This window comes from Rhodnius prolixus, unplaced genomic scaffold, assembly GCF_049639745.1.
Source record: "Rhodnius prolixus isolate KJV_2025 unplaced genomic scaffold, Rpr scaffold_36, whole genome shotgun sequence".
Taxonomy (NCBI): Eukaryota; Metazoa; Arthropoda; class Insecta; order Hemiptera; family Reduviidae; genus Rhodnius; species Rhodnius prolixus.
In genome coordinates this window covers 331782-356657 of record NW_027411639.1, presented here as the reverse complement: position 1 = coordinate 356657, position 24876 = coordinate 331782, and the positions used below count along the sequence as shown (strand labels likewise).

The following is a 24876-nucleotide window of genomic DNA, read 5'->3' as shown; positions in this document are numbered from 1 at the left end:
AGATTCTTTATCTTCACCAACAGCCATAACTAATGGAGTGGGAAGTTTGTTGGGAGGTGTATTTTTTATTTCACGAATCGACTTGTTATAGCAGGCAGATATGTTATTTTGGTCTTTCATTTGGCGCGTTTTTAACATCTTTTTGAAATTATAAAGATATACATATAACAGTAATAGTAATATATGATGCATTGAAGTGTAAGTAGTTGTCTTCTTTTACACACATTTTCATTAACAATATATAAATTAAAATAATTATTAGAAAATAATAACATTTTTTGAAAAGATTATTAATAGCAAAGCACTTTTAATACTTAAATAAAAATTCAAAATAACTGAGACCGAGACCGAGATATCTCGACGAGACCGAGACCGAGATTTGAGCGACCGAGACCGAGATCGAGACTGCATAAAGTCTCGCCTCGTCTCGGTCTCGTGCAGTAATGAATGGTTTTTTGGCTAGATGCTTAGTGTAAAAATTTGCCCTTAGATTTTTTTCTCTTCCTAGGAGCTTCTTACAGCTCACTGTCCGGTAATGATCTTGGTATGCATGGTAATTTGTCTCGTTTCTCGTGCATCACTATTCATTACGAATATCATTAAAGTTTTCACTTGATCACTCATTCTAAGCTTAATCTCTTTTAAATAACATTTTTCTCTTTAGATTATTTTGGCCATGGTCCATATGAAGCACTTTTACATACTTAGCTTTCATTCGCTACTGAGATAAGAAAACAGTAGTTTTCTTGAGCTTTCTTTTCTTTCCATGTAAAAAAGTTTTAAGGGCAATTCAAGTTACGGAAGAGAACAGCTAAGTTCAGGAAGAATGTATTCTGAACTTAGTTTCTCTAGGGGATAATGAATCGATCTTTGCATTAACGGAAGTTGTTGCCGAAGAGTTGAAGATAAGACTCTAAAAAAAAAAAAACAAAACAAAGGAAGTGCCTATCTATAAGTTGATAATTTCGAACTCTTCACTGGTGAATAGCGATCTCTACTGAACATTTAACAGACAATAGTCAGTTTTCTTCCCTTTTGCTGAATTTTATCCAACAATAATGAACAGAATAATTGCTATAGCAAATCAGAAATGGTACGCAGAGTTATTACAAATAGATGATTGAGAAGAACTCTGGACATTACTTGGTCTCCTATCTTCAGAACAGTCTCGGGCGTTAAGCTACTTACTAACGTAATTTTTAGAATTATACCTTACTGTTTACAAGGTTAGCATTTAAAACTTACAATTAAAAACTATAGTCTTTTTTGCCTGAGAAAGATCTTGGAGTTGAGTTGAACTACTTAATTAATTTGTTTTGTTTTAATGTGTAAATTATTCAGAAAAGATCAACATGAATAGACTGACTACATATTTTTGTAATTAAGAGTTTTTTTTAAAAAAAATGGCCAGAATTTTTCAAACTAAAATAGAACTTCCAGTAAAGTGTAGCAATTCATTTTCTCTCCTCACTTTGTAATTATGAATCAATTAAAAAATAATGAATGAAAAGAATTCTGCAGCTAAAAAAAAAAAAATCCGAAATTTTATAGCAACCTGATAAAGAAAAATAAGTTACATGAATTCCTTTAAAGGCAAATAATTATAACTTAAACTTTTCGTAAAACATTCAACTTTTCTCGTCCTTAATCAATACAAGTGAACGACGTCTTAAAAATTTGGGAACTATATATTTAGGGCGATTCAGCTAACTTAAAGTGAATTATCATACCACTTCAAAGCCTATCATCTAGCATAAAGTTCTGATGAGTGTTGCACACTCAGTATTGCTGTATGGGGCAGAAGTTTGGGCGGACGCCCTAAACAGAGATACATATAGGAAACGATTGGCGCGGGTACAGAGGCTCGGTGCTCTCCGGATAGCCTCTGCTTACCGGACTGTTTCGGAGCCAGCTGTGACGGTGATTGCGGGGGTCATTCCTATTTCATTTCTCGCCTCCGAACGAAAGAGAATCTTCGGGAGAAGGAGGGAAATGGACAAGACAGCAGTCACTCGAGAGGAGCGGCTGCGTACTATGTGGGAATGGCAGGCTGCGTGGCTGCAGGAGACCAGAGGAAGGTGGACTGCGGAGTTAGTCTCGGACGTGAATAGCTGGACTGGACGGTCTTTCGTTGAGGTAGATTACTATCTCACCCAGCTCCTCACTGGTCACGGCTACTTCCGAGACTATCTGCGGAAAATGGGCAAGAGGCCGGGAGGGGACTGCCCCCTTGGGGGACGATGCCCATCACACCTTTTTTGAGTGTGAAAGGTGGGGTCGTCTCAGAAGGGATTTGGAGGGGAGCGTCGGCCGGTGGACTCCTGACCGATTCCAAAGTATAGTGCTCACAAGCAGAGCGAATTGGAGTGCGGTCACCACTTTTGCCAGAGAAGTTTTAATAGGTAAAAAAAGGGAGTTGGATGAGGAGGAAGCGAATCCCTAATTAGTTTCAGATTGGGGGGCCTAGCCTGATGTACGAGCAATGCTGCATAAGTGAATCCAGGCTAGGTCCAGGGATGAAGGGGGTTGTTTTAGCCGGTAGGCCATTTTGTTGGGAGTCCGGCACTCTGTGCGTAAAAAGCATTTCACCTCCTTTCAAAAAAAAAAAAAAATCATCTAGCATAAAATGCTAAGTGCAATTTTAAAGCTCAATCTAAAATCTTCTAGCCTGGGAATCCACCAAAAATTATTTCCCAAACTCCAAGTATGTCTTGTAATATCTTCCTTGTCCTGGTTGCGACAAAAAGTGGTTAAATTGCGACTTAAATTTGTGCCGTAATTTGGGGTTTCTCTTTATGGCCATTGGGTTCCCAGCAATCATTGTTTGCGTTCATGCAGTAACTTTCCCTGTTACAAAGAACTGGGACAAAATGTGATTTCTGTTCTCCTCGATGAGCCTCCTGGACCAGGCCAACTAAAGCGGTTTGAGCCCTTGTATTTTTGCCAGGATTTAAGCTATTTCTCAATCTTACACCTCAACATCTTGCTGAGAGGTAGGAAGAAAAGGCAGCAAGATATCCCAAACTGATGCTCCCATACTCTTTCTAGCATTTCCCTAAATTCAACCAAAACGTCAAGCGACTCTTACCGAAAGATTGATGGCAGAATAACTGAATTAGAAAACGGAGTTCCTGATGTACCGATCGCCTTCGGAGTAACATTCTTTTTATAGTTGATGTGGACTTTTTTGGGGGGGGGGCATTGGCTTTCGCCATTCAGCCAGCATCGTCTAGGAGCTTATCACTAGAATATCACTCACTCTCCATTCTTACTTATAAATACATTCGCTTCACACATTCATCCCTCTACTATATCTACTAAACTACAGCTAATCAGTACTCTATATTCCTGCCATCCTTATAGCTTAACCGAAATTAAAATCACGTAATCCTTCTGTAGTCATTTTCTTGCATTCATTCTATAACTTTTAAATACATTCATATTTCATTGTTAGCTCTGCTATAGACTTAAGCACATACGAGGGTCGTTTGAAAAGTCCGTGCAAAAATAAAAACTACTTCATTTTTTGGGGTAAACCTTTTTTATTTTTCAACATAGTCTCCTTTTAGGCTTATACACTTCGTCCAACGCTGCTCTAGTTTGTTGATCCCTTCCGAATAATAGGATTTGTCCAAGTCTGAAAAATAGCCATTCGTTTCTGCAATCACCTCCTCGTTTGAATAAAATCTTTTTCCCGCCAGCCATTTCTTCATATTGGGGAACAAATAGTAGTCCGAGGGAGCCAAGTCTGGAGAATAGGGGGGATGTGAAACGAGTTGGAACCCTATTTCCATTAATTTTGCGACCACAACTGCTGAGGTGTGAGCTGGTGCGTTGTCGTGATGGAAAAGGACTTTTTTGTGGGCCAATCGTGGGCGTTTTTCTTGCAGCTCGGTTTTCAAACGGTCCAATAACGATGAATAATATGCACCTGTAATAGTTTTACCCTTTTCCAGATAGTCGATGAGGATTATTCCTTGCGAATCCCAAAAGACAGTCGCCATAATCTTTCCGGCCGAAGGAACGGTCTTCGCCTTTTTTGGCGCAGATTCCCCCTTGGTAACCCATTGTTTAGATTGTTCTTTGGTCTCAGGAGTGTAGTGATGTATCCATGTTTCATCCACAGTGACGAAACGACGCTTAAAGTCCTGCGGATTCTTCTGGAACAGCTGCAAACCGTCCTTGCAACACTTCACACGATTTGAAAATCACTCGACTTCCTCGATTCAAACGAATGCCAAACACAAAGAAATAGACCGATCTGGCTGAAACTTGGTGGGTGTTCTTCCAAGAGATGCTACTAACTAAACATAACCTCGATACGCGCCAGTAGTGCTATCTCTCTGACTTTGCACGGACTTTTCAAACGACCCTCGTAAATGTTGGTGGAGAATATTATGTCTTCGTAGCGAAATGGTGCATCTAAATACCTGTATATATCGTCAAACATTCGTTTCCTTTCTACCACATAACGTGGGCATGTCATTATTACGTGTTTGAAATCCTCCTCCTCATTGCAATGTACGCAAAGAGGAGAGGACCTTTTGTTGATCCTGTGTAGATACGATCCGCACAACGCGTGGTTGACTGGGCTATTGAACTCTCCCAGAAAATGCTCGTAAATATAGTGAATTAACACTTTAACTGATTCAGTACTTTACACAGTAATTCTGTACCCAACAGTAATAACATTGAGCTGTAAATCAGTGTACATAAATATTTAGTGGACAGAATCAATCTTTTAACAGTGTGAAGCCAACTTTATTGCCATTATCTTTCTCTGTATTATTGTTGTAACTTCGCCTTTACTTCAAACTATATAGTCTGTAATAAACCTATAACTGTATATTTCTTCCGTTCCATTATAACTTTAATATCAATAAATTTTTTTATCAGTAAAGTCAGTTATATACTGAAAAATACAAGTAAGGTTACCTTTTATTTATTAAGGAATTATTTCCTTCTATTTTATCAAAAATTTAGAAACAAATTACAATTTAAATCCTGTCGAGAATTAGGTGTATACTAAATTAAATTATTTTGAGTGCCTTCATCCAACTTGAAGGATGTTCAAAATTTGAAAAAGAAAAAAGAAAATCTTATAAGAGGTTCTCACTTTCTATGCTGTTTCCCAACTGTTAATGGTAATTCAAATTAGCCTCTTTTAATTTCTTTTACCAATAATCTATTTTGATGGTGTCTCACTCTTTTGGTATTGAGTGTTACTTGGTAAAACATGTTCAAGTCTCCTGCAGAACATAGTTGTACATGTGCAGTTCAAATACGAGTAAAATGTAGGAAAATTTAAATAGTTCGTGTCCACAAGTTCCGATAGTTACTTTCACAACTTTTATTTGAAATATTTAATCAGAAAAAATTCGATTAAGAACAAGTTCTAGAAGAGGAGTCGGTGGTTACACTTCTTTGAATAGTGCTGTTTTAGGCTAATATGCATCCCCTAGACCTTACCTATATCGTATTAAAGTAGATTAAATGAATTACAAAAATTCTGCTTTCAAATAAATGACACTTCCCGAAGTCCCTGTTTCTGCTTCATTTTCCTTGGAACTATTTAAACAGTGCTCCAAATTCTAAAGAAAAGTACGCTTAGTTTTCATTGAAATATTTCTCTAGTACATTGATTTTATGAAACAATTTAGTTTAAATTTAGATATTTGCTACACAGTTTGCATGATTCTCACTAATTTATTTAGTTAGCTAAACCGTACAATATGAAAATGTTGACGAATTTAATCAACATCAGTAGATGATGATTGTTGTGTGCTCACATTGAGAAAAGAGACATCTATCCTGGAAGCTGATATTTCAAATTACTGTTTCTCAATAAACAATTATGAAGCTAACGAAAACATTCATCAATTTTTACAGCTTGAATAAGAGTGGATATTACAATATAAAACAAAAATTATCTTTTAAAAAAAGAAGCTTAGATGATATTTTGAAATCCGATTTAAATTGCTTTTGGTGAAATGAAATCAGAGTCCAATTAATTGAAGATTTAAAAATAGATTGTAGTTTTAATAAATGGTACATATATATGAAATGAAACACACGTGTGATTGACTTACCTCTTGCAAAAAAAAAAAAAAATCTATGTTATTTGAACAAACACCGTTCATTAATTACTGTAATCGTTTTTGCGTACTTATTGACTAAGTTAACGGTAAGTGGTTTCCCGTAGATCCAGCCGTAAATAAATACGTGATATGGCGATTCCAGTCAAGTCAGTTTAAATAGGATTTTTCCAATTTTCCCTAGGCTATGTTTTTTTGTTTGTTTACATATACATCCAAATTACTCTAAAATGGAGATATTGCAATCATACAAATTTTTCCCTTTTGGTATTTTATGTCAGAAATTCAATTTTTTAGGCCATCAAATAACAAAAGTTTTGTCTGTAAAGCCAAAAACTCAAAAATGAAAACCACTGGATGTTTAAATTTGTTATTTCTTTTATTCTTTTGTTGGTGCTTTCAGAGGATTCTAATGAAGTCTTTGATTTTATCAGTCGTAGCATGCAACGAATCCCTGACCGATTTCGACTTCAATAACGTTACCGTCTCACTCTACCCTCGAGGTGAGGCTATTGAATAACGAGACTGATGCAGCTACAGAAGAACTATGCATGCGCAAAAATCCTAACGAACGACAGCTGTGCAGCGTAAAGCCTTCTCTTTCGATTGTAGAGAAATCTGTCTGACCGGAACCTTCGTTTGTGTAAGAAGTGTTAGTTTCGTTTTGCAGAAAACATGATACTACACATGTAGTAGAGCAACGAATTGTCTTGAAATTTCACATGAAACTTGGTGAAACCGCTACTGAAACTTATCTTTTATTAAAAGAAGTTTATGGCGATGAATGTTTGTCACGTGCGCAAGTTTTTGAGTGGTTCAATCGTTTCCAAGATGGGCGAGAAGACGTCGGAGATGATAACCGCCCGGGTCGCCCTTCCACGTCTAAAAACGGATGAAAATATCTATTATAATTAATCAACATTACTACCGTGAGGTGCTTGCTCAACTTCGTGAAAGAGTAAGAAAAAAAACGCCCCGATTTGTAGAAGAACAAGTCATGGGTTCTCCATCAAAACAACGCGCCGGCTCACATTGCATTGCCTGTCCAAGACGTTTCTGGCCAAGTACAACATCCCAGTTTTAGGCCATCCGCCTTATTCACCTGACCTGGCCCCATGTGACTTTTATCTGTTCCCCAAAGTCAAATCTGCAATAAAAGGAACCCGATTTCGGTCCGTTGAAGCTGTGCAAGAAAAAGCGGCACGCATCATGCAGGAGCTCACAGAAAAAGACTCCCAGCACTGTTTCGAACAATGGTAAATTCGCATGGAGCGTTGTAGGGAAATGGGAGGGGTGTATATTGAAGGTGATAATAACTAAATATGTATAAATTTAAAATAAAATGTTTTATAGCAGTAGTCTCGTTATTTAATAGCCACACCTCGTATAAAGGAGAACAAAAAAAAGAGATGCTGCAAGTTCGAATTTGAAGCAATCTGCTTGACCAGATGTACGAATGTTCAAAAAGTTTATTTTTTTCAGTTTCTCGCAATTTTCCCTGGATGACCGCCATACTAAACCTCTTAACTAGAATTTCAAGAAACTTATTTATAAAAGAGACCAAATCTTAAATAATTTGAATGGAAATTAATTAATTGATGAGTTAAATTAATTTGAAACCAGTAAAAAAGAAAATGTACACATTAATATAACAAGAAAGCACAGTTACTTCGGACAATAACTGAGCAATAATAAACTTTTACGGACTCTAAATGACGTGTGATTGAAGAGCAGATAGTTTTAAAAGCTCAAATTTGGAGCCTAAAATTGAACCCACTCAAGGAAAAAATAAGCAACTCTACCACGAGTCACTGCTCTACTAAAGCTTTTTTTACCATTGCTAATTTATGAGATTGAAAACTTTTTTTTTTTTTAATTTGTTTATTTATTTTGCAACTGTATCCTGGTACAATAAGCAAAAGAGATGAGTGATAAGGATAGCGCAAATACAGATGCATGTGCGCCAAGGGCGTGGTGAGTGGAGTTAACGACGACCATCCAGTGATGGAAGCCGTTAGTTCGCCAGATTGGGCAAGCTTACACAGCAACCATCCTACGGAGATCGGCGCTGTGTTGAGATGATCGCGTGGCCACCGCCGCTTTAGTCTGCGCTGTGGATTTGAAGGAAGTGTTGTAGTAGACATGTTGTGGATCACAGTAATGACTGTGTAGATTTGAGTGGAGTTTTGTGTAGCGAGATAGGGCTATATTAGAGACGAGAGGAATATTGAGATCAGAGTTTATACGTAGTATGATTGGAGACGTAGAAGGGAGTGTTAACCTTCCAGCGGGCGCGCCCAAAAAGTAACAAAAACGGGCGAGCGTATCTCACAGATAAACTTTGGTATTTTTAATTTTTTCTATCAATAGAAGAAATGAAATTAATTAAATAAAATCTGTAATTATTAATAATGAAATAGCAAATAAAAAATGCTCAGAAAACGACAGTACTTTTTATTTTTTACAAGCCAATAAGTGTAATAATTACAGTCAGCATGTTCAGCCACTAGACTGTCTGAAAGTATTCGCAGATATTTCCTCCTCGTATCTGACATATACAATGTCTTTTTCTGTCAGTAGAAAACAATTATCTTATAAACAATGTTGAAAATAGTTCAATTTGATGAACACGTATAAAAGAAAAAATATAAATAATTGATAAGTCAGGAAACTTACTCGGGCAAGTAGAGCGGTATACGAGGGTCGTTTGAAAAGTCCGTGCAAAGTCAGAGAGATAGCACTACTGGCGCGTATCGAGGTTATGTTTAGTTAGTAGCATCTCTTGGAAGAACACACACCAAGTTTCAGCCAGATCGGTCTATTTCTTTGTGTTTGGCTTTCGTTTGAATCGAGGAAGTCGAGTGATTTTCAAAAAATGGACGAAAAAGAATTTCGTGTATTGATTAAACACTACTTTATGAAAGGCAAAACGCCTCAGGAGACTAAAGAGAAGCTTGATAAACATTATGGTGACTCTGCACCTTCGATTAGAACAGTTTATAAGTGGTTTCAAAATTTTCGGAATGGCCATATGGGCACAAGTGACGTTGAACGTTCTGGACGCCCTGTTGAGGTTACTACTCCAGAAATCATTGATAAAATCCATGATATGGTAATGGATGACAGAAGAGTGAAGGTGCGTGAGATTGCTAGTGCTGTGGGCATCTCGAATGAACGGGTACATAATATTTTGCATCAACATTTGGACATGACAAAGCTATCCGCAAGATGGGTGCCGCGATTGCTCACGCTTGACCAAAAACGAAATCGTGTGAAGTGTTGCAAGAACGGTTTGCAGCTGTTCCAGAAGAATCCGCAGGACTTTAAGCGTCGTTTCGTCACTGTGGATGAAACATGGATACATCACTACACTCCTGCGGGGGAATCTGCGCCAAAAAAAGGGAAGACCGTTCCTTAGGCCGGAAAGATTATGGCGACTGTCTTTTGGGATTCGCAAGGAATAATCCTCATCGACTATCTGGAAAAGGGTAAAACTATTACAGGTGCATATTATTCATCGTTATTGGACCGTTTGAAAACCGAGCTGCAAGAAAAACGCCCACGATTGGCCCACAAAAAAAGTCCTTTTCCATCACGACAACGCACCAGCTCACACCTCAGCAGTTGTGGTCGCAAAATTAATGGAAATAGGGTTCCAACTCGTTTCACATCCCCCCTATTCTCCAGACTTGGTTCCCTCGGACTACTATTTGTTCCCCAATATGAAGAAATGGCTGGCGGGAAAAAGATTTTATTCAAACGAGGAGGTGATTGCAGAAACAAATGGCTATTTTTCAGACTTGGACAAATCCTATTATTCGGAAGGGATCAACAAACCAGAGCAGCGTTGGACGAAGTGTATAAGCCTAAAAGGAGACTATGTTGAAAAATAAAAAGGTTTACCCCAAAAAATTAAGTAGTTTTTATTTTTGCACGGACTTTTCAAACGACCCTCGTATAGTGAACGTTTGTTCGTCAGGGTCAGTTTTGATCGTATAAAACATAAAATTTTAATTCAACAAAATTTGTTGAGGAATTCAAACTCAGCTGTGTTAAAAAAGTTAAAGTTCATTTAAAAGAAGATTGTTTCATCTGATTCATATGATACTCATGATGATGAATCATTGATTGCTCATCATGTGAAGAGTGACTTCAAGAGGTATTTCTAATATATTATAAAAGAACACGCGAAAATGCAATAAAAGGCCTATTGTTGTTTCGTGGCATTACTATCTGCTTTTGTAGAGAGACAGCGAAGTACCCAAGGCCAAATGAAGAGTTAGAATCGAATTCATTTAATTCTGCTTTCAGATGGTGGTAGTGGTGAATGTGATTGGCTTACAACTGTTTGGCCAGTTTTAAAACGATCTAAATGAAGTATTTATTGGCCCACTAAATTCACCCACTCTTATTTATATTTGATTTATTATTTTTGCGTTCGGATTGTCCCTCGTTCAAATATTGAAACCTCTCAATTTAGGTGGGTGGTTTAGTTTTTAAAATTGCAATAAATTTTAAATATAACAGCCAAAAAAATATACCCTGTTATGCAGTTCGTAGGAATGTAGATAGCAGCAAGAAGACAAAATAGACTGGAGAGGAATTAAGAATGACAATCGTAGCTAACATTTTACAGCAAAAAATAACTTGGGTAAATCACGATAATTTTTACTTTAATGTTTCTTGGTTATGTAAATACCAATAATCATGTAATAGCCCAGTTCTATAAACATTATTTGGCTGATCTTGATTATTTTTCTGAACTCTTTAAGTTCTGTTCTGCATTACTCGTATTTCTTCGCTTGACTTAATATTAAGTCACACCTATTTTTAAAATGTTCTCTTCCAAAGAACCTCCAAAGATCACGGTCTGGTGTTTTTGTAAAGAGCTGGTCATGAATGCAGCAATGCACACTGCACAACAAAGAAATTAGTAACTTTTTTCTTTCATTTTTTTTTAATGATTTAAGGCGCGTCAACATCTATGGTTATTGGCGCCCGGAGCTTTTTTTTCAGTGCACTGTCGGCCTCCGGACAGTGTTCTCTCGTTACAGACAACACTGTCCATCACCGGACAGTGAGCTGTAAGAAGCTCCAAGGAAGAGAAAATCTAAGGGTCAGCAGCTGGATTCGAGCCCAGGACCTCCGCGTGGGAGTCCAGTACGCTAACCGCATAGTTAATCCCTTCCCTGAAATTAGAAACTAAAGAACGAAGAGTGATGTGACATTGATGGTGAAAAAAACTATTTGTAAGAAGTTGTTAACATGAACTTGTATTAGCTTTTAGTGACCATAAAATATTTATATTATTTAGTCAAATAGCGAAGTATCGGCCTAAAATAAAACTCAACCAATTCGCATAGCCACGTAAGTTTTCATTTGATATCAATTCTTATAGTTCTTTAATAAGACGTTGTATTTGTATTTATGTGACTCAATAGTCTAATTGTTGTGCTATTTATTTGTAATAACCAGGCCCTGAAGAAATCAATAAACGAATCGTTGGCAAAAAGACGGAGTTGTTGTTTTTTATTCTGGACCGATACTTAATCCTTAACATACTCGAGTTGTTATCATGGTTTATCAAAAAGAGGTACATTCCCATTTCTGGAACCCGTAAATTCTATTCTATTCAAACTTACTAAGAAGTACTGCCATACTTTTTTATACTTAGTATTAAGGCTACTTGCTTCAAAAGTAGAATTTGGTAATTTTTTCTTTAATGTAAAGTAATCAATGATTACAAAGAGTACGGCTAAAATAGATTTAAACAAAATTTAAAAGTTTAAAAAAATAATCACAACTTATAATTTAGAAAATAATCACAACCGGATTATTATTATTATTATAATTCATCATAAATTTGAAGTTTATACCGTGATTATGAATAATACAATTATTTTGGTCAGGGAGCCTCTGAGCCGGATAAAGGGGGATTAATTTGAGTAAATTAATTAAGACAGGTCCCTACCCCTCAATCCCTTTAACACTCACTAACACACTCTCTCTATGTGCAGTGTGTGTGGGTAAGTTTGCAGCAAGTGTGCGTATGTATGAATTGGGCATGCTCCTCAATTCCTAACGCAATCTGATATTAATTCAATCATTGCTTTAATAATAATTTGAAACTTGAAATCTGAAATGGACGGAAGCCATGTTATGTTACAAACGTAGATTTACAAGTTAGATAAAATTATCACCATAATTGATAACAGAACATGGGTTAGCGTGAAGTATGTTCCATATTAATTTTAGAAAAATAGAGCGATTTTTATCCTTAATTTAGTACATATTAAATAATGTTATAAATTAAAGGTGGGTTGTAGTGCATAATTTAATTAAAATTAAAATCAAAAATTGTATGCTCAAAAATTTAAAATTTTCCTTTCTTTCACTTTAATGTTAAATGTCATTTTTAAACGAAGGTCTAAGGGAATAAAATAATTGGTGTTTAATGACTTTAAGTAAATCAGGATTCGTTAGAGAGCTACTCGTTAGAGCTCTCCACCCATCCAGCGATAAATATTCCGAGATGTAAATATGTACAAAAAAAAAAAATTAGCCTCAAGGATTGTTCTCTTTTCTAAGCATTCATTTCTCTATCATAAGAATTTTTAAAATTCAGTTTAGTTACAAATTCAAACAAACTGTTATAAAGTGATGACTGAGTCTAACCAAATATAAATAGACCATAATCAAACTAAATATATATAAATGAAAAGTACAAAGAGTGCCAGCTGATAAATAATTCAAGAGTGAAAATCCACATCATTCTTTTGGTATGGATTTTAATCCACCTTATTCCTTGCAAGAAGTAGGGTTTAATCGGGTAGTTTCTCCTTATGGAATTACCCTTAAATCCATTCATTATATAGGATATGAAGGACCCGAAGTACAAGTGGTTTTTACGAATGATCTGAGAGCGTTTAAAGAAAAACCAAATCACCAACAAATCAGAACATTAATTGCTATACCTTTCTTTTTAAATCTGTTTTTAAATTTAAAAAATCAGGGCAGTGTCCTCTTCTTTACTCCTTATATACAGCAGACATACCTCAGCACCCAAATACCTCAACTTTGCTGACGATACTGCAATCTTATCGCCTCTTATCGCTACACGAACTCTTCAAACGCACATCAACCACTTACAGGACTGGCTTATCAAATGGCGAAACAAAACTAACGTTACGAAATCAAAATTTATAGTATTTACTCTCAGACGGAAAATCCTACCTCCCATCATCTTGAACCAAACTCCTATACCAACTGTGGACAAAGTACGCTACCTTGCACTGCACCTAAACAAACGGTTGACATAGAATCCCCATAATAGACTGAAAAGACAAGAAACTAACCAACGCTACAAAACGTCTCGCCCAGACTACTTGACAAACGATCGTAACTCAACCTACAAAACAAAAGACTCTTATACCTGTTGTTACTGCGACCTATTTGATCATACGGCATCGAAGTATGGGGATCGACAAAGCGTTCCAACTCCCAGACATTACAGTCAAAAATACTTCGAAAACTTCTTAACGTTCCGTTCTATGTATCCTAACCTCACTATCCATAATGACCTGAAAATCCCTTTCATTACAGATCTTGCTACCACTTCTTTTATTCAAATTTCATTCCACTCTGCAGCAGTTCATCCTATCCCTCTCATAGAACACCTATCTTCCTCCACATTACCAGGTAATCCTCTAAGGAGATTGAAGAGAAGATGGCCTCGTGATCTTCTCTTATCGTGAGAGCAAAGCACGTTGCTGGAGTGGCACCACTCATGATTTTCTTTTATTTTTTTTCTCTTTCACCATATTTGCTTGTTGCAGTGGTAAATTACAATAAAAGATTTTTAAAAAAATTTAAATATTTTTTGCATGACATCTGCTTGTATTTTGTTGTGCCAATTTACATATTTTATTTTATTTCTAATTTTCACTGGTCCTTTTCTTTTTTTTTAAATTTAATTAAATGGATCTATACAGGTTATTGAAGGATGAGTTGGCGTATGAGTTAGTCATTAGGGGTATTTCCGGTGAGGGTACAGTCCCCGATTTAAGAAAACGTTTAGTTAAGGCTCTGCAATCTAAGGTACCACCGAGTGGAAGACTGTTTTCTACTCTACCTGCAATACAGGAAGTTGCAGTGTGCTGTCGGAAAGTTGAGGCTATTAAAGAACAAACGGAAGTTATTGCGGAAGATGATCCCAACGAACTTAAGCGACTTAATACGCGACTTCTTCATGTTAAGCTTCGTTTAGAAAGGATCACTGAGCTCGACGGCGATGAGTTACAGAAACAGGAAGCTATGAAGGAGGAAGTAGGCCGGCTTTTGAGAGATGTTAAAGAACTTCAAGTAAAGTCCGAAGGGCAAATTCCACCGATGCCATCCTTATCAAAAGTAGGAACCTTAACCACCTCTGCGATTCCTACGGAAGTAGATGCCAGTTACCATCCGACCCCATCACAGTCCACGCGTGAGCCCAGTGGCTGTAGAGACTTAAAGCTCGACCAATGGGGCCTCAAATACACTGCTGATGTCACGATTTGTTAGGAATCGCAGAGGTGGTTAAGGTTCCTACTTTTGATAAGGATGGCATCGGTGGAATTTGCCCTTCGGACTTTACTTGAAGTTCTTTAACATCTCTCAAAAGCCGGCCTACTTCCTCCTTCATAGCTTCCTGTTTCTGTAACTCATCGCCGTCGAGCTCAGTGATCCTTTCTAAACGAAGCTTAACATGAAGAAGTCGCGTATTAAGTCGCTCTTTTCTGGCAATGGTCGAAGATCGAAGAACAGCCAAGGGGATTTCTAAACATGAACTTTTCCGTTCGGCCAGCGAATTGTTAGGAGGCACCGCACTTGCATGGTAGACTTAGAGGGTAGTCCCTTGGGTTACTGGCACGTGGACCAATTGTAACCCCATCCCAATCCCCCTCCATAATCCCGTTCCGTTCATTCTCTTTCCAATTCCCGACGTTCCTCTCCGGAGGCAAGGGGGGAATTGTTACCGACTAAAATTCGGGTAACAAAATTTAGTTAAACTTTTAATTTTAAATAATTTAATCTATAAAGCAAATGCAAGCCTAGCATAAGCAATACGTAGTTTTTATGCACAAAACAATAGAATAGAGTGAAGGTGTACTTCGGACTGCTGACGAAGGGGAAAAAAAGCAGAGTGGCGCATAGTTAAGAGGTGTGAGGGTCAGTGAGCGCTGGAGCTCGGTGCGAGGCACATGGCCACCTTTTCCTGCGGCTAGGCCGGATTTGGACCTCTAATTTTCCTGGTTGGGAAATTAGGGAAGTTCTGGAAAGGAAAGGGCTAGGAGGACAGTGTGAGAGCTAGCGTGCGGTGTGAAGGACCGGATTTTCCTTTTTCTACGGCTAGGCCGGATTAGTATTCCTAATTTTTTCCTTATTAGGAAATTAGGAAAAATTGTGTAGCGGGTGAGTTACCAGTGGTAGTAGTAGTGCCGTGGTAATATACCCCTGAGCAGGGATTGTACGCTACAAAATAAAAAGGGTGAAAAGGGAAGAAGAAAGTGCGAGGAGGACTGCGCTGGAAAAAGCTCTGGAACAGCATCGTGGGGATCCCGAAGAAAGAAGACAGCGGTCACCTCCGTAAATATCATTCTATGAATTATACCAAAAAGAACAACAACCAGGCCTGGGGTAAGTCCCGGAGAAGCGTCTGCTGGCAGGCTCTGTTTGGATAATCAAAGAACTTTACCTTTTCTTTTAGTAGTTACTAGTTTTACTATTTCGATTCTTTCTTTTGTTGCATGTAATTAATTTTTCTGTGTGGTATTAAGGTTTTCATTTTGAAAAGTGTTTCTAGTATTTTTGTGTTAACATTCAGCTTTTATATAAGTTCTAGTTTTTTTTGTCTGTGTAAGGAAGCTTCCGTAATTAAGGTAATTAGCGTAACGTTCAAACTGGAACAAGTAAACTAGGTTGCATTTGCCATTATTTCTGTTTTTTGTGCTTAATAGTTTTTAATATACGCATTATATACTCCTACTTGCCTTTTCTTTGATTTTCTTCCTGCTCCCCCTTCCCCCGTAGGTTTCGCCGTTTACTACGGGAGTTCATGTTAAAACGGCGTGGCGCCCAAATATAACGCAGGTATATATATATATATATATATATATTTCCAATTTTTATACACTTTATTTTATTTTCTTTTATTTATTTATCTCTGATGCCTACACCTCGGCCCACCCCGCCTCCACTGAAGCTACGCCGGGGTAGCGGAAGTTTAGTGTAACAATTTGTAATCTGATTAAATCTTGGAATGGATGAAAAAGGCGTAAAAGACAGAGGTTTCAAATCAGCACACAGGAAATAGTTACTAAAATTTTTCAAACCTCCCTTTTGAAGCTCAATTTATTCCAATAGTTATTTATTTAACAAGTGTGGAAAGTAGTACTTTTCCTCACGCGAGGCAGGGTTTGCACGCACGAGCGAGCGAAGCGATGCGAGTGAAAGTGCAAATTGCCGAGTGTGAGGAAAATACTTTACACTAGAGTTAAATATTATATTTTTTTCTGCAACCATTTATTAACTAATAAAATTAAAAATTTCATTTTTACAGTCTACAAAAAGTAATTTATTTATTATAAACATTTATTGTTATATTACAATTATTTACATTACTTACGTATTTACATTACTTATTACATTTTCTGCTGTTTCTTTTATTGATGGAGGAGTGTTTTCTAAACAGGCATCACTAAAATCCATTTTAAATTTCTATAAGGTAACACTATAACCTTTTTAACTGTTATAATTAAAAATATCTAATTATTTATTAAAGTATTATTTTTATTTCTATATTCCTTTCAATTTTTATTTTATTTTTTAATATTCGTTTTTTAATTATTTAAATAAAATAAATTTAAATAAGCTTATTAGAGTTTTACAGAAAATATTTATGTTAATAACAAAACTTCTTATATCAAGGAAGCACAATAAAGTTTTTCCACTCACTTGTGCGGAAAGTGACACTAATGGGAATTTCCCCCCACTAGTGTGGGAAGTTGGGCATTACACAGCTGATTTTAATTGAGTAATGAGAACATTCCTACATGGTTGCAGAAAAAAGAATTTTTATAACCACCAGAAATTCGGTAATACATATTTTGAAAATAAATAAATTAAAATGTTCAACTTTTTGTTAATACGTAAATAACTATACCATAATTAACAATTTATTGAATCAAAATCCATCTTATATTTTTTAATCGTCTAACCAGCCAGGATTAAATATGAAAAAGGATAAGAAAGGAAAACATTTTGTTTAGTTTTATTTTTCAATTATTAGCTTCACCCTCTTTAGGCTTCATAATTTTTCTCTTTTATATCTTGGCTCTGAAAGTAGATTTATTAAAATTCTTTTGTTTAGTTTTTTGTTCTTATTTATAATTAATTAATTATAAATTTTATAATTCTTCCTTTATTCTTAATTAAACTGAAGTTAAAAGATTTGAGCTCCTTGCTGCTAATTTAAAAATAATAATAATAAATAACTCCATTTTTGTCCTTAACAAAATTTTTATTGTTACAGGGGATGATGGTCAGATGTAAATATATTCCAACATAGTGATTCGAATTCAACTAGTTACAGCTACGTAGCAGCTTCTTACAACTTCATCCGGTGATGGACAATGTAGTATGTAACGAGAGAATGCTGTACCGCATTATGACCATTCTACTCCGCTTCTTGGACTTCCTTCTTGAGTTTTACTAACTCAGTGAAATGTACGTTAAAACACTTTTACAATATTGTGTTTAATAATTAATTTATGTCATTTTAATCGTTTGTTTGTGCTAATTTGTGGTTACATAACATCTATGAATTATATTCCTTAGACTATGTGTAACAGTGGTTGAGTGCAACGAACCAAAGGTGTAACTTGGTCTTAGTGATACAGATAGTACTCTGTGGTTTTATCTGTGTGTGGGTGTGTTCCGAGTGTGTTATTACCTTCAAGTTTTCTTTTCCTTAAATTATAAGAAGTAAGTTTTCCCTAAATATGAACTTGGATTGTGGGGAAGTATCGGCAAGGCCACCCGATGATGTGGAGATGAAGTGACAAAGGATGAATAAAATGGTAAGTTCTAACGATGCTATTGCAAAGCAGATACATACAGTGCCCGTAAGTAAAAGTACAATTAGTATGGAGTATAGAAGTACTGATTTAGGACCATTCCAGATAATAATAGAAAGTACCGAACGAGACCAAAAAGGGATTGCTAGGATACACCCAATATCCATTGGGAATTACTTTTTGAACATCACGCAGAAATCTCCCAAAATATTGACAACGTAAAAAAAAAAAATTGGCATAAATAGGTTAAGAGTTGAATTGAACAATGGAGTCTCAGCCAATAAATTGCTGGGATCTTCTTTGTTCAAAGATAAAGGATTTAATTTGTACATACCGAGATATCTATTGCAAAGAAGAGGGGTAATTAGGGGAGTGGATACTGAATTGTCTGAGGCCGAAATAAAAGAGGTTCTTAGAGGTCCACCTGGGATTCTTTACGAAATATTAGAAACGCGAAGATTGAAACGGAAATTTAGAGATAGGGAAACTAACAGAGTAAAATTGGGGCCCACCCAATCTGTTTTGATTACAGTTAGGGGACAGCAATTATCGCAATATGTATATGTCTATTACGTAAGATGTGAAGTGAACAAGTATATTCAAAACGTAGTACAGTGTAAAAACTGTCTTCGATTTGGACATTTCCAGGATCAATGCAAAAGGAATAAAAAAATGGGAGAAATGTGGCATGAACCATGATGTATCTGCATGTTCGAAAGATAACCAGCCCAAATGTGTGAACTACAATGACTGATGTCATTAGCAAACAGTAGCTTGTTCCAGTGCAATGCCAGTCTGCAGATATTGAAGACCACACTATCATAGAGAGTTTTAAGAGGCTCCTAGAAAAAGAAAATTTAAGGGATAGTAGCTAAATTCAATCGAAAGATATCTGTTTGGGAAGCCAGTAAGGTATCCTCTGAGCTGATACTTTTATTATTATTATTTTTTTTTTTATGATTTAAGGCGCGTCAACATCTAAGGTTATTGGCGCCCGGAGCTTTTTTCAGTGCACTGCAGGCCTCCGGATAGTGTTCTCTCGTTACAGACAACACTGTCCATCACCGGACAGTGAGATGTAAGAAGCTCCTAGGAAGAGAAAATCTAAGCGTCAACAGCTGGATTCGAACCAGGGACCTCCGCGTGGGAGTCCAGTATGCTAACGCATAGCTAATCCCTTCCCTGATAATTTTATTATTATTATTTCTGACTCCTTATTAGGGAAATCACTCAGGGGGTGGACTTTGCCACAACCCCTTATCTAAATTACTATCATCTATCTCTCGGAATTAAAAACTAAATCCAAATAATAACGGGCTGCACGCAGCGATTGGCTGTAATGATCTGCTTAATGGGCAGCACTCAGGAACTTTCGGACGATACGGACCGTATCTAGGAGCACTGCCTTCTGCGCCTCTACAACCAGATCAATGGATAGGCCCAACTCATTGATAGCAGTCACCGTTGTACTGGGCACGAGGCCACTCGTGGAAAGTATTATAGGCGCAATCGTCGTTTTATCCAGGTTGTACATTTCTCTTAGTTGGAAACTAAGGTCCTGGTACTTCCGGATCTTTTCGCCCCTGCTTTTCTGCATGTTATCATCATTGAGTATGGCGATATCGACGATATGTGCCACTCTACCCTTCCTATCCATAACTAGTATGTCCGGCTTGTTGTTAGCAACACTCCTATCCGTTACTATCTGAGTGTCCCAATATACTTTTGTGTGCGCATTCTGCAGCAGCGTCGGCGGGTTATATTTATAATATGGCACTTCTGTCTTCAGCAGCCCAAACTTTGAGCAAAGTGCTTTATGGATAATTTTAGCCTGAAAAAGTACTCCTTTTATTTTTATTTTATTATTATTATTATTATTCGTACGCTAAAACTTTACTTCCCAAACTAATAAATAAACAGGTAATATCATCAGAAATGTGCCACCTTATTCCTCAACGGGACGGGATGGGTTGTCAAAAGAAATTCAAGCTAACGTAACTTTTCAAATTCAACCAATTTAACCCGTTCTGTTTACTTTGTTCACATTTGGGTATGTTTTTTCGCGCGGACCATACAGTATTATCTGAACCCTAACTGAACTCTAAAACATAATAAGTAATTACACACAATAATGATTCGACAATTAAGCAAAAACTGTGTTTTACATACAGCTGTTTTTGGGCAATATTTAAGAATCATGGGGCCCACGCGTCTCAAAAATTTTTCATTATGTCAAAAAAAAAAATTCGATCCAGAAAAGATGTAGAAAATTCCTCTGACAAAGAAAAAAATTGCTCCAACAATAAAAGCTACTGCCAGTGACAGGGAAAATATAATTTACAATTATGTTCTACAATAAAATAAACCTTATATAATATATATATAATAAAATGAAAGTACCCCATTAAAGCTTTTTCTTCTTTTAATGAAATAATGAGTTTTCTTCAGAAACGAACAAGTTTTTCCAGTTGCTTTCCAAACTTTTATTACACTACAGTTTACTTTTGTACACTTTATATCCCACTTGTTAATTTTCTTTGGGCAGTCTACAGCAATTAAAGAAAATCGTGCTAGCTGTAAGAGTTCTATGTTGGGCACAAGGAGTACTGACCACTGTCCTGAGTCAGGAAAACTAACGCTTTACTCTCAACATAAAGTTCAACTTTTGTTGCAATATTATTTAGTTGTCCGCTCCAAATTATTTATTCTATTTTTGAAAATCTAACATTAATTCCTCTCCCAAAATCCGTAACGACATTTCCATTAAAACGGATTTTTTTTTTAACCTGTGCATGAATAGTTTAATACTTCATCTTATCAATCAATCTAATTTAAATGGGTGCTACACTTTACTGAACAAATATGTTGTATTTGAAAATGGGTGTTGCAAATGGGAAAACGTGTACCTTTTATGGTTTAATCAACCCTTATACTTAACTTTTTAAACTGCAAGTTTTTATTGAGGAGATTTTTGTACCTTTTGGATAGATTTCTTGATTGTTTCACGATTTGAACAACTTTAAATATATCTAATGATAAATAAATATTAAGGATATCTAGATTACTCTAGGCGATTTACTATCGCAATAATTACCCTTCTACTTCACTTCTTCCTGCCAAATTATATTTTACTCATGCTCAAACTAGATGTAGACATGCGTAAATTATTTTCTTAACTAAACAGAATATGAGAGCGACAAAACTCTTAACTTCCTGGATATCATACTTACTATAAGGGTACGTTCACAACGGAGCTGTGAGCATAGATGATAGCGGAGATGATAGCAGTGATGCATCGGCGCTTATAGAATAACCTAGTACATTCTTATGTGAGCGTGCACAACGAAGCTTCGACTAGTGACTCATACTCGCTGCTATAAACGAGCATAGATGATAGAATTGAATTTTTCATTTTTCTGCTAGCTGAACTCCAGTATCGGAGCTTCAAAATGGAGGTAGAAAAATTAATTAGTGCTGTCTTTACTCATTATTTTTGGTTATTATTTTATTATTTACTTTTAAACAATATTTTGTTTTTTAAATCGTGCTTACATTTATTTTTATGTGTATTTATTTGTTTTTCCTCAATATAACCTTACCTCAGAGTAATCACTAGTTTTTCTTCTATGGTTATAGGATTTCCATGACAATTTTTCCAAAGTTTTCTTAATTTTGACCTTATTTTTTCTAAAATATAGTCGAATGTGGGTGAACCCATCCTCACATATTCAATAAAACGATCCGGATAATTTCTAAGTTCCTTATATAAATAGTGAAATTCACCCAAAGTACTTCGTTTTTTATTTATGGGATGTACATGATATTTTCTAAAGCGTTTTTTCTTTAAAATATACCATTTTGTTGCTGGTGAACATAAAAACTCTTCTTCACTTCTCGGACATGTTGCATGTATCGCAGCTTCGTTGTGCACACTAATCAGCGATTATATTTTACTCTATCAGTTATCATCTCTGCTATCATCTATACTCACAGCTCCGTTGTAAACGTACCCTAAGAGACAACAACTTAGAATTCTGAATATTCAGAAAGCCTACTGACACTATTATACACAGCAGTTCCTACCATCCTATTCAACGTGAACTAATCGCTCTCAGACACCTGACAGAATGAAAACTAAACCTCTTGTAAAAAAGTGTAGATATCAATTCCAAAAAATATATACATCGAAATAAAGAATGCTAATTTAAAAAAAAATAAAAGTTAAAAAATGCAGTAAAAGGTAGTAGAAATCCATTCCAAAAACAATTTAGAGAAACAGAAAAACTAATTTATAAAAATAGTCGATTAAATAAAAGTTTAAAGGAAACATTAAATTGGTTTAAATATCAAATTCAAAAAACAATTTGAGGAAACCAAGAATGCTAATTTAAAACTTATGAGATTAAAAAGAAAAAATCAAAGAATACCTCAAAAAGACTTTAAACACAATTTGGGGAAACAACGGTTATTTAGAACTTATATTCAATTAAAAAGAAATAAGGAAGTATATATAAAAATGGTTTTGAATACACTTCAAGACACAACATGGGAGAAAGAACTAATTCCGCTAATTTTGAACTTATAGTTGATTAAAAAGAAAAGATTATAGAATACATACATCACAAAAGTTTAGATATCAATTATCAAAAACAATTTGTGGTAATTTTCAACTTATAGTCAATTACATCTATAAGGTTTAGCCAATCAATCGAAATACTTTTTGTAGCGTTTAAAATTAAAGAATTAACCAACCCAGAATCTAGTCAAGGCGAAGCACTAATATTTTTTCGTAATTAATAATTAAATAATATACAATTTTCGTGCAAGAATAATAAAGGTATAATTTTAATTTAAAATAAGAAATTGATAATAAAGTCTTACCTTGTTTAAGGTTTATAAAAGTTCAACAGCATCTCAATAGATCACCACTCCAATAGCACTTTACACTTGTTAAAATAATTTACAAAACTATTCGCACTGAAACTGTATATCAAGCACTAAGTATAAAATATTCACAATTTGTAAAATAGAACTTCACTTTAACACGCACTAATATTAACTTAAAAAATCACATTAGTAAAGAAACACGACTGGCGAGTTAAAGATGGCCGCCGGAAAATGGCTAGTCAGATCAGCTGGAAGGTAAATTAAGGTTATCTAAGCAGAGTGACCGAATTTTTTTTCCATTTATTGATGAAATAAAATCCCTAATTCGCTAATTAAATATTTCACTAATTTAGTTTATTTTTGTAAATTATTAATGAAAATATTTTTTTTTTAAAAAAAGTTGATCACTCTGCTTAGATAATCTTCATTTACCAGCTGATCTCCCTGTCACGTGACTTTTTAAGTGAATATTAGTGATTGTTAAAGTGAAGTCGTATTATATGAAATATGTTGCGAATTATTTTAAAAAGCGTCACATGCTATTGGACTGGTGATCTATTGAGATGCTGTTGGACTTCTATATCTTTTATAGAAATAGAGACAAAAAATTGTTAAAGTTGGGTGTTTTTCAACTTTAAGCTTTTTCGTGTCCTACCGGACAGTTTTAATAAAATAATATGATTAATAATTAATTTAAATAATAAAAAGTTTAGAGTTGTTTTTAAGGAGTGTTTTCGGAAGCAGAGACATAATTAAAGTGATATTTAATTGTAGTGAACCTTCATTTCCTAGTCCATTTTTTGGTCATCTGATTTTGTATGAGGATCCTAAAGAGTTGCAAATAATCTTCAACGTTGTTGACTCTCTATCATTTCTTTTATTTTGAAATGATAATAATAACCTGCCACCCAGTTTGAACTCATTTAACTTTTTCTAAAAGAAGAAAGAGTGCCAAAGATTGAAATCGTGATCGGATGAAGAAGCTAAGCCTGGACTGTAGGGTGGGAGTAAAAGAAGTTCAATGCCACCTTCAATTTTTCCTTTGTCTATGAGTTATAGTTGTAAGTTACCATATAAAAGTGAACCTGTTTGCGATTAACTGAAGATCGATTAGGCTAGTTCAATTTTTAAGTAAAATAATTTAAAGAAAGAAAGGACTTAAGGTAACTCCATTAAAAGGACAACTTAATGAGCAATTACTTCTTCAAATTTCAAAGATATCTTACTGTAAAACCTCATCATTGTCGAAGAACATATTATCAAAAAGAATGCCGTTTGTTTTAAGGCTGAATTAGGCTATTAAATTTCGAAATCCAAGCAAGAAAGTATAATCATCGAGGATATCTTTCCTATTTACATATTAAACTACGTAATTAAACTCAATTTTTGAAATTAGACTATCTCTAACCCCTCCTTATGTCAGAATAAGAGATAAACTAAGGAAGCTAACAATTTTTGCGCGTTGATATTTAAGTAGTTTTTACCTTTACATTTATTTTAGGTGCACTTAAGAAACATATATTTCAAATCAAGTGCTGGCTAAGGAAACATTAAGGAAAGTTACTTAGGATCGGCTGTTAACCTCTCCACCTTAATACATCCTTAACTGCTTATCGCGCAGGAGACTACCCTTCCTTTATGGTTCCTTTACTTAAGGAATACTTAAGTAGGCAAAAATATCTATTGAAATGATGTAGAAGGGAAACCTACTTCTTTTCGCCTCTTTTAAAAAAAAAATATAAATGATTAACCATTGAATATTAAACACCTTCCAGTATTTA

At 35.5% G+C, this 24876-nt stretch overlaps 1 protein-coding gene across 8 annotated transcripts in view; it reads right to left on the bottom strand.

Annotated features, from left to right (window-relative positions):
• The window catches only part of LOC141462335 (suppressor of lurcher protein 1-like), a 418108-nt gene that overhangs the window by 356633 nt on the left and 36599 nt on the right, over nt 1–24876 (bottom strand). Inside the window, exon 1 of one of the 8 annotated variants that reach the window (XM_074144105.1) lies at nt 23090–23317. The exons of the other annotated variants lie outside the window; for them this stretch is intronic. The gene's annotated coding sequence lies outside the window, so the exon portion shown is untranslated. Of the gene's footprint in view, nt 1–23089; nt 23318–24876 lie in introns of those variants that run through there. 8 annotated transcript variants of the gene reach the window in all.